We start from the raw sequence: 8,586 nt of genomic DNA, 5'->3' as shown, positions 1-8,586 counted from the left end.
TAATGACACAGAGCCCACCATTTTCTCCAGGGGAACTGATCTTTGCCATCTGGAGATCGGTTATAATTCTGAGTGATCTCCAGCCATCACCTGGAGATTGGCAACAAAGGTCCCCCAGGAGGAAATGGCTGGTTTGGAGGGTGGAGTCTATGGCATTGTACCTGTCTGAGGTCCCACCCCTCCTCAAACCACACCCCCTTCAGGCTCCACCCCTCAAATCTCCAGGAATTTTCCAACCTGGAGTTGGCAGCCCTATCTCCTTCACAGCCAACCATCAACCTACCGTTATCTGCCCCTGATCTCTACCATCTGGAGAGCAGTTTTAATTCTGACTGATCTTCAGCCCTCACCTGGAGATTGGCAGCAATGGTTCCCCAGGAGGAAAAGTACAGTCTTACTCCGCAGCGGAGACCAAAGCAACTTACATCATTCTCTTCTCCTCCTTTTGATCTGCACAACAACCCAGTGAGGTAGGTTAGGCTGAAAGCTAGGCTGAAATCACCCACTCAACTTGCACAGCAAGAGCCTGGGTCTAGCAGACCCTGCTCTGAAGCACTAAGTGCTACACCTAGGGTAGCCAACCTCCAGGTGGAGCCTGAAGATCACTGGATATAACAACTGAACTCCAGACAACAGATCTCTCCCTCCCTGGAAAAAATAACTACTTTGGAGGGTGGGCTCTATGACATTCTATTCAGCTGAGGCCTCTCCCCTCCCCAAACTCTGGCTTCCTTAGACTCCACCACAGAATATCCAGGAATTTCCCAAGCTGGAACCCTAGCTCAGGACTGGCCCCAATGAGTTCCCCACAAAGGCCTGGAAAGGGCTTCCTTCCTTTGCCTTTTTACTGACAGAACCAAGCTTGGTTGCCTAGCAACAGCTAGGGAAAAGTTAGTCCCACAGGAGCCAAGCAGGAGAAGTGTCTTTGTCAGGAGAGACAGCTGTTTTAATAGATTATTCTGTGAAGGAAGAGTATCCAGGCTGGCAGTGGATGGGAGAGAGGAGGAGATCCAGCACCCAGCCAATGGCACACGAGTACTCTTGAGTGGCGGTTGATGGGCCAATGACTGGTGGAGTGAACTGCACAACCAATGGGAGAGCTGGAAATGGCCAATACGTAAGGGAATTATATATGTAATAGGATGCTGTTTTCCCATAGTTACTAAACCTATTGTTAAATAATTACCTTAAAATTACTTTTTATCCTCATGCCCCTCAGTAGCAAAAAGGAGATCAGTTTGTCACAGTTTAAACTTCGCTTTTTTAGCTATTCTTTCTCCTTGCCAGCTGTTAACCTTCCTCTCTCTTAACCTTCAGATTTTTGCTTGTTCAGAACAGCTGCAGTTGTGTTCCCCCCTCCCAAAAAAGCCATTTCCCCCACTATGGAAACATTTACGATTATGTACTAGAATTATTCACATATTCTCCAAGAAAATGATTCTTTTTAGGATTCTTTTAGAGCAGGTAAAAGGAAGCACTTCTTCACCCAAAGAGTGATTAACACATGGAATTCACTGCCACAGGAGGTGGTGGCAGCTACAAGCATGGACGGCTTCAAGAGGGAATTAGATAAGCATATGGAAAAGAGGTCCGTCGGTGGCTATTAGCCACAAGGTATAGATAGGGACTCCAGGCTAAGTGATGCTCTGTATTCTTGGTGCTTGGAGGGGGGGCAATAGTGGGAGGGCTTCTAGTGTCCTGGCCCCACTTCTGGACCTCCTGATGGCACCTGGTATTTCTGGCCACTATGTAACAGAGTGTTGGACTGGATGGGCCATTGGCCTGATCCAGCATTGGCTTCTCTTATGTTCTTATTTTCACAGACTAGCTGGCTGACTCGAAGAAATAAGCTGGAACCAAAGACTGCTCCTCTACCCCTACTTATATTTTCTCCGGTTGGGCTCACTGGTGCAGGAGAATAAGGTGGCAGAGTGGGCTGTGTCTCTTCAGGCTGCAAGCAGGGGATCCCAGCTTTGAAAGTGACTTTGCATGCAAAGACTTCCCTGCAAATAGAAAGCTAGCAAGCAGGGAGAATGTTTGTGCTGGCTTACTGTTTTCCAATGACTTTTTTAACACGGGGGGGGGATGTTCCAAAAAGTGCTCTCTCAGTCTGAAGTGGGGCGACCCACTCTACCAGTTCAGCATTCTGCCTCCCCATTGTTCTGTATGTGTGAGTCAGGTCTGGAACTGGGCTATAAACAAGAAGAAATACCTGAGCCCACCATGAAGAGAGTTCTTGCACTGGCCTTTTTACTAGTCGTTACCCGGGGTTCTTTATCTGTCATATGCAGAAGCTGGGTTTTTTTAAGATTGCCAACCTCCAGGTGAGGCCTGGTGATCTTCTGCTATTACCAGACAACAAATATCAGTTCCCCTGGAGAAAATGGCTGCTTTGGAGGGTGGTCTCTATGACACTGTATTCGGCTGAGGTCCTTCCACTCCCCAAACCCTGCCTTCCCCTGCATTTGGGGGTGGAGCCTGGGGAGGTCAGGGTTTGTAGTGGACAGGGACCTGAACAGGGTATATTGCCATAGAGTCCACCCTCCAAAGCAACTGTTTGTCCCCAGGGGAGCTGATCTCTGTCATCTGGAGATCAGTTATAATCAGTTATAATTCTGGAAAATCTACAAGTCCCACCTGTTTGCTGGCAACCCGAGCTCAGTCCTAAGGGAATAGATATGGAGATACTGGCTACCGTCAGGGGATAGGGGGATAGGATTGACAGATCCAGGTTAGGGATCTCCTGGAGATTTGGAGATAGAACCTGGGGAAGACAGGGACTTCAGTGGGGTACAATGCCATAGAGACCACCAGTGTTCCCTCTAAACTGAGTTAGCTCAGGAAGGATGGCTCCAGAGCAAACTAATTTATGCAGTAGGCAAATTGGTTGCTCACAACTTTAATGCCAGTAGCTCACAAAGTAGAATTTTTGCTCACAAGATGCCACAGCTTAGAGGGAGCATTAGAGGCCACCCTTTTTTTTTTTTCCTTCCTCCAGGTGAAATGAGCTCTGTAGTCTGGAGATGAGCTGTAATTCCGGGGAATCCCCAGGTTCCACCTGGAGGCTGAGTCCCAGTACACACTAGGCACAGGGCAGGGTAGTGAGGCTAAGGTACAAGCAAGGCAAGGTGAAGGCACAATCCAGTGTGGCGTGGGTTCCTAGGCCATACACTGAGTCAAGAACAGGAGCAGGTTCAGGGCAAATCTAAAAGTTGAGGTCCAGATACAGTCCAAAAAGTCAAAGTCATGAGTCAGAGACAGGGTCCGTGGTGGCAAAGCCAGGAATAATTTGACGTGTGGCTTCCACGGCCATTTTCGCCCTCTCTCCACCCTTTATAGCAGAGATGTTGTCTCACAGCTGGGACAGATCATGCATGTGTGTGCACTTCCCTCCTTACTATCTAGACCCAGGTGTCTCTGAGCTGCTAATTGTGCACTCCGCCTTCTTTCCTGCATCTCGTGACAGACACACAGACACACCATCTACGTTCCAATGTCTCTGGAGGCGAGGGAGGCAAGGTGAATGGTGAGACACTATCTGGTTCTGAGCCGCGGGCCTGAAGAACTGGGAAGCTACAGCCAAACAGTACTTGGCAGGGTCACAGTAGCTTTCTGCAGAAGGTCGTCTGCAACTGGCTGCAAGCTGGGACCTCCCTTGCCTGCCCGTTCCTCTTCCGCAGAGGCCTCTGCCTCTTCAGGGTTGGCTGTACTCGGCTGATCCACAACAGGCTGGCATCCCTAATTCCCTCCTCTCTTTTCAATGACTTACTGTAACTTTATACCCAAATTAATTAGCACTGCGGTAAGCACTAACCAGAATTGCCCAAAGCATATTTGGAAACCAGCTATGAGGTAGACTTGGCTGAGAGAGAGAGAGAGAGAGAGAGAGAGAGAGAGAGAGAGAGAGAGAGAGAGAGAGAGCAGTGGCCCAAGGTCAGGCATTGAGCTTTAAGGCAAGTGAGCTTTAAGGCAAGTGAAAATTTGAACCCAAAACTCCCAAATCTAAGTTCAGGACTCTAAACACAACACCATGTCTATCCAGCCTGCAATTTTATCAGTCAAAGCTCTATTTTAAGGCAAGACTTCTGCAAGTTTTTCCCCAGACAGTGCATGAAAGGTGTCCTCAGTCCTGCCATCTTTGTAAATGGGTCCCATACATTTCTGGGAATCTAGTTAGCTGCAGGAACTAAAAGCCATTGCAGGCAACTGCAGCAGTGCCAGTAACAATCCTTTCCTTTCCTTTATAGAACGCTTCTAATCTTGGCAAATATATAACATCTCTTCATCTCCCGATCCCCCCCGCGTGGAAGAAAAAAACCCCTGCAGCTATGCCAATAATTAATGGCTCTGGCATGCCTTTTTGTCTCTCTTAGTGCAAATAAGTTTTGGCCTGCCCCAGTTCATTTTCAGCTTCTATATACGTGGTGCTTTTACCACATGTGAGGAAAAAGCAACTTCATTCTTTTTATTATAATGTCATCTCACTGGTTCCTTGCTGCTCACCATTCCATTGTCCTCTGATAGCGCTCATCCTCATAGTGTCCTCAGAGAAGAACAAATGTATTCAGCATTTGATTCCAAGAGGAGCAACACTTAGAACACATCTGCTGCTCTGATATACTGCTTAGGGCTGCCAAGCTCCCATTGCCCACAGCGGAAGAAAAATTAAATAGAAACATAAGGCCTCATCTACTTACAAGAAGTTCTTACCATAGAGATCCTGGCAATTGCTAGAGCTACCGTTTGCCACTTCCAGGTAGCTCTGGTAATTGGCAGGAACTCTATGGTAAAAATTTCCTATAAATAGATGAGGGCTTATGTTTCTTTTTAATTTTTCTTCCAGAATGCTGCTTCTCCCCACAACCCTCCCGCTGGCCAGACATTGCCTGGCAACCCTATATACTGTTACCTGCAAGGCTGTATTTTAAAATTGACTCTAGTTTCAACATAATATTTTGTTTGGCTTTGTTTCCTGGCAGCCAATTTTCTGTGCTTTACACATGGGGTGATTTCCCACAAGCGCTGCTCCGCGCTCACTCCTCCCTTTTGCCCCGATGGTATGTGTCAATTTCACACAAGCTGCTGCGTGGCTGCATTTTGCCCCGCAGCTTCATGCTATTTTCCCCACGTCTACTCAATCCTGTTTTTTGAGGATTGAGTACACGCGGGCAAAATCGTGCAAAACTGCAGGGCAAAATGCGGCCGTGCAGCAGCTTGTGTGAAATTGACACGTACCATTGGGGCAAAGAGAAGAGTGAGCGCGGAGCAGCGCTTGTGGGAAATCACCCATGGTAACCAGCTGTGTCAGGTTCTGTGATGTAGTGCTTAGAATGTTAGAGTAGGATATTAGATGTAGGATGTTAGCCCAGGCTAGCCCAATCTCACCAGATCTCAGAAGCTAAGCAGGGCCAGCCGTGGTTAGGATTTGGACGGGAAGCCACCAAAGGTCACTATACAGGGTCACTACACGGAGGCAGGCAATGGCAAACCACCTCTGTTCGTCTCTAGCCTTGAAAACCCTATGGGGTCACCATAAGTCTGAACTCATTAGCATAATAGGCCACACCCAACAGCAGAAACTCATTAGGATTGGCTACATTGGGGGTGTGGCCTAACATGCAAAGAAGTTCCTGCTACAAAAAAAAGCCCTGGCTTTTGACAATAAACAAAGTAAACAGAATAAGAAGCAAAAGGTGGGTGTGGCTGGATGACCACACTTCTGGTAACATGGGTGTGGCCTAATATGCTAATGAGCTGTGCTGTTAGGGTGTGGCCTTATATGCTAATGAGTTTATGCTATTGGGTGTAACCTATTATGCTAATGAGTTCCTGCTGGGCTTTTTCTACAAAAAAAGCCCTGGCTTTATCTATAGGTGACAGCAAGTGAACCTGCTGCTATTGGCCATTTTTGTTCCCCCACCACACCTCCAGTCCTACATACTACAACTGAAGGAGGCTCTGATTTGAATTTCAAAATCTATGGGCAGGGCAAGTGGGAAGCATGCAGGCACCAAATCCTACAGCAAGAGCAGTTTGTCCTCCTTGCAGGTTCCTTTGGCCCCAAGGCCACTTCTTGTAAATGCCCTCCCATATTCAGACGGCTTCTTTTTAATATCCTCAGGGCCAGGGGTCATTTCGTAGAAAAAAAGGTGCAGGAGCTCATTAGGTGAGTCCGACAGGCCTAGCTGGTTTTGATTCCTCTTTAAATTAGCTGTCTTTGTCAGCCATGCCAAAGCTAAACGGAACCTTTGAAGAGCAGAGGATCCCACTCCATAACAATACGCTTAATGTGCGTCTGAAATGTGAAAATCAAGAAAACCTCCCTGCAGACTAAAGCCAATCCTTGGAGGCTGCCTGGGAGAGAGACTTGCCTTTCACTTGAGAAGCATTGCAATTCAGCTCTAAATTGTTTGATATGCAATGGACTGGCTTCCTTTGACTGTGGTGGCTGTGATAACAACACTCTTAATTAATTGGTGTTGATCACTGCCAGCTGTAAAATAGGCATTATAAGGCCATTATAGTTCACATAAATGGCACTCTGGGATCTTTAGATGGGGCTCAACTAAAGAAGAACCACCAAACCAGACGCTCTAACTGATGAACATCAGTTGTGATATACATTTGAATGAGGAAGCTGAATGATAAGCGTCTCATAGAAGCCCAATACTATAAGACTGATTAAGAAGCTTTTACATTTGCAGACAAAATGTACGTAGCTGTGTTGGTCCATTTGCAGACAGTGATCCATCATGGCAACTTTAAAAAAAAAATAATGTGTGTGTGTGTCTGTGTCATACTCCACACCCAGGCTTCTCCCCAAAACAGCCATTCTGCTCTAGTCAAGGTGATAAAATTAGGTACAGGCCTATTTCTCTGCTGACTTTCTTATCTTTTGTGGTGGTAATAGCCAGAAACAAGTTTGCTCACTTGATACAAAGACAGAATGTGTAGAAAGTGGTGCCAACAACAAGGTACGGGGCTATGAACCAAAATGGTGGCCAGGGTTTTTTTTTCTGGGGGAACACACCAGAACAGAGTTCCGGAACCTCTTCGACAAATTTTTTTTAAAAATGTTTAAAAGTTTATCAGTTTTCGGTATACAGATTGAAAATTTCATTTCCCTCTTGAGAGTTCCAGCACCTCCCCCCCCCCCAAAAAAAGCCCTGGTGGTGAGGGTTCAGAGAGTGACTCACAAATTCAGTGCCTGAAAGAGCCTTTGTCCAACCCAAAGAGTGCCAGTGTTCCTGCCAAATAGGATTATCCCAGTTGGCCTTTTTGTGCACAGTGTTTCCATGTCCTACCAGACTTTGTCTCAGACTTTAGGAGGACTTTCTGATTCTATTTGTGTACACTGTTTTGTTACTTGGGGCTGCAGACAGACAGGGCTGTGGAATCTACTGGGATATTGTTTTTCACTTCTGAATTCTCTAAGTCCTTAAGAACAATGTTCAATTGTCTGTTTCCCTTGGAGAAGACAGGACCAGACACTTGTGGTGTTTTGTAACAATCTGTTTAGAGCTATACTATTGGAAAGGATTGGCATGGCACAAAAGAAAGCACTCAGCTGACTGTAGTCCAGTACCCCACTAGCATCTTCGACAGTGTCTGGCAGCCAGTTCCATGACCTTAGAGTTTCTCTCTCTCTGGTCCTATTCAGATTGCTCCCTGTCTAGCCCTCTTGACATCTGTGTCACAGTACGCCTCTACCTAATCTGCAGGCTGATGGAAACTGGCTAACCAAATGACAAAGAGGATATCCTGGCTGTACCACACATGAATTGTCCTATACTGTTCCAAGCCTTGGTTAACAGGGCCACAAGGCCATAATGTTATACCATACTTTGTCTCTTTGCAAAGTGAAACATCCTAATCTTGCGTGGACGATATGCCCTAATGCACTTGTATCTAATTCCATTATATTCATTATGAGATGGAGAAGGATAATTGCTCATACCCAAGTTATGGCAAAAACTAACGTAATGCCTAGGTAACACATTGCCGAGGGTGTGGGTGCACCGTTGTTTTCTGTGTATGTAATTATATTTCAGACCTTATTTTCTCTCATATTCCTGACTACCTGACAACAGGAACACACTGCCCTGTGTGGCAAGGGAGGTATCCCTAATCATTCCACAATCTCTTTCTTGTGCATTTCAGTACACTTCCAAGTATAAAAAATGTGAGGCATTTTGCCCCGGTGGGATTTACTTTGCACTTATTGGCAATGAATAACATTTTAGCCTGAATTAGTCTTCAGTAATTAGAGGTTTCATAGTGCTAGATGCCTTCTGGATAGAAAACACACAGGCACAATGGGTATCTCTTCAGGCTTTGATGCATGTTCATTTGGATTTAATGAGCATCTCAACATCTACACCTGCATGAGGCACAGGCCAGAACTGGAATCATAATCTATGCAAAAAAATACAAGTAGGTGGGAGTGTCAAAGTATATTCCTTGGGAGCCAGCGTGGTATAGTGGTTAAGAGCAGCAGGCCTCTAATCTGGAGAGCCGGGTTTGATTCCCCACTCCTCCCCATGAAGCCAGCTGGGTGGCCTTGGGCCAGTCACAGATCTCTCAGTC

Source organism: Gekko japonicus, unplaced genomic scaffold (assembly GCF_001447785.1).
Source record: "Gekko japonicus isolate JY-2015 unplaced genomic scaffold, Gekko_japonicus_V1.1 scaffold1462, whole genome shotgun sequence".
Classification (NCBI taxonomy): Eukaryota; Metazoa; Chordata; class Lepidosauria; order Squamata; family Gekkonidae; genus Gekko; species Gekko japonicus.
This window is presented reverse-complemented; position numbering follows the sequence as displayed.